Consider the following 2,500-nt stretch of genomic DNA (forward strand, 5'->3'; position numbering starts at 1 on the left):
GTGTGGGCGTATTCAAGCCGCGCTTCAGTTTGAATCTGAATAGAGCGTTCAGCGCAGGGGCGTGGTCACATTAGATATAATGAAGGGAGACGTGAAAAAAGGACATCGCCTTGTTTTCATATGGATTACTTTATCACAGAATATTTGTTTTCGGCAGCACTTGTTTAGTTTAAAAGTAGAAATGTCAAGCTTTCTATAGATATCTCTCTCATGTCTCTTCGTTGAGTATTCACAGAGTTAGAGGTTCATTTTAATGACGTGTTTGTAAATGAAGATCAGCGCAGACAAAGGCTGCAGACAGCACATCTTGTTTGTTATCTTTATTTTATAAGTGCACAAAGTTTTGTTGTTATTATTTTCTGTATCCAAAAAAGGAAACCATTTATTGGGTTACAGTCAGCTTTCTGACTGAGCTGGGTTGTTTGCAAGTAGGTCAGGCAGCAGTGTTGCACACAAACTGAGCAGAAGCTGGTCTGTTCTTGTAGTCGTGGCCGAGTGGTTAAGGCGATGGACTAGAAATCCATTGGGGTCTCCCCGCGCAGGTTCGAATCCTGCCGACTACGCTGTTTGCTGAAGGCCACGAGGAAAAGCGTCCATGAATTTTTCAAGGTCCTCCCACTGATTTGCGAAATGTCCTGTCCCTCTTCGATGGACCAACACGCCGCTGGTGCTTCTGGTATTCGGGCTCCAGGGGTTAACTTGGGTGAGCCATTGGCACGCCGTGATCGTATAGTGGTTAGTACTCTGCGTTGTGGCTGCAGCAACGCCGGTTCGAATCCGGGTCACGGCAACACTCTGGCGTTGAGTGTACGGGAAGGTTGACATTTTTTTACCACCTCATCTTTCTTCTCTATTTTGTTTTTGACGCTTGGCCTGTGCAGGGAGCCACCAGACAAGGGGGCAGGCAGCCTACCGCTAGACGTAGTCGTGGCCGAGAGGTTAAGGCGATGGACTTGAAATCCATTGGGGTCTCCCCGCGCAGGTTCGAACCCTGCCGACTACGGGAGGGCTTTGCAGTGTTGCTTTAGCTTTCTGTGATGGTAATTGTGCCTTCTGTGGTCCTTTGTCCTAACTGCTTCTAGCTTTCATCCCGTGACACCTGCGTCTCTTCTGGGCAGCTTGTTGTAAAACTGCTGTTATATAAAAGGTGAGATGCCAGTACTCGACAAGAGCCCGGATAGCTCAGTCGGTAGAGCATCAGACTTTTATTCTGAGGGTCCAGGGTTCAAGTCCCTGTTCGGACGAAGGTCTTTCTTTGGCCTCACCTTGCTATCACTACGGTCCATCTCTTCTGCTGACTCTGTACTGGAACGGTGTTCCTTCCTGCTCCCGGTGATCAGGGGATCTCCCTTGTGGTTAGTGACAAACGAACAATGTTAAATGAACAAGGCCAAAAAATACATAAAGAACAATGGTGCCTGGGATTTTTGAGAACCGGAGCTTGTAGCCTAGAATTTTTCTTTGTAAATTATGTGAAAATCATCTTGTTTACTCACTTACAGAAAACAATACATTGATTTAAATTGTCTAAGACACTTTTTGTTGGTAAAAGTCATATGCGAGTAGGCGTCAACTATCATGATTTACACCTGAGAAGACAAAGCCCTGCATAATGAGCTGCATAAAGAGCCGCTCAGTCAGCTGTTGTCACTGAGAGGGAGGTGTTACAAGAAAGAACGTGAGAACAAAATAAATGTATATAATTTTAAGTTTGGAGTTTATTTAGAATATATTTAATTATCCCACAACATAATTTAATATGGGGGAGCAGTTAAACAGTTTATTAGGAACAATCAAAGCTGACTTTCAAACTAATTTTATTTTTGCATTATTACTCCAGTCACACAATCCTTAAGAAATCCTTTTAACAATCTGAATTTGTAAAAAATAAAAAATAAAAACTTTTATTGTTATCATTATTATTAATGTTGAAAATAGCTGAGAATATTTTTCATGTTTTTTAGGGTGGTAAATTAAAAGAACACCATTTTTTGTTACATTTGTTACAGTTACATGTATTTGTTACATTTATATTATTTACATCAAGCTTTTGAGTGGTATAGTTTTGTATATTGTTATTGAAACTTCATAATATTTAACTTAATTATACATTTAGTCAAGAATTATAGTTTGGAAAAAGTCTAACTAGTAAAATGTTTAGACGTTATGTGAAAACTAGTAAAAGTATATAAATAAATATAAAGAGACTTACTCATGTTTATGATCTCTGCTGAATAAAGTGCTTAATTCTTTATTTTCTGAGGAAATCCATTTCTCAAATCCTCAACCACGTCACATCTTTTTGGGGTGAATTATGTGTTATTCCTCTCATCGCGAAGCAAACAGTAAAATAAAAGCACTTGAACAACAGTCTGGCTGCTTTTTCTTCTGTGTGGGCGTATTCAAGCCGCGCTTCAGTTTGAATCTGAATAGAGCGTTCAGCGCGGGGGCGTGGTCACTTTAGATATAATGAAGGGAGACGTGAAAAAAGGACATCGTC

The 2,500-nt window shown here is 40.6% G+C and overlaps 2 non-coding genes across 2 annotated transcripts; both read left to right on the forward strand.

The window, feature by feature from the left end:
• The first annotated feature begins 481 nt into the window (after positions 1 to 481).
• Positions 482 to 563, forward strand: trnas-aga (transfer RNA serine (anticodon AGA)). Its single transcript has one exon. It is a non-coding gene; the product is annotated as a tRNA-Ser (tRNA).
• Positions 564 to 921: 358 nt separating this feature from the next.
• trnas-uga (transfer RNA serine (anticodon UGA)) lies at positions 922 to 1,003 on the forward strand. Its single transcript has one exon. It is a non-coding gene; the product is annotated as a tRNA-Ser (tRNA).
• Positions 1,004 to 2,500: the final 1,497 nt, after the last annotated feature.

Source organism: Carassius gibelio, chromosome A20 (genome assembly GCF_023724105.1).
Source record: "Carassius gibelio isolate Cgi1373 ecotype wild population from Czech Republic chromosome A20, carGib1.2-hapl.c, whole genome shotgun sequence".
NCBI lineage: Eukaryota > Metazoa > Chordata > Actinopteri > Cypriniformes > Cyprinidae > Carassius > Carassius gibelio.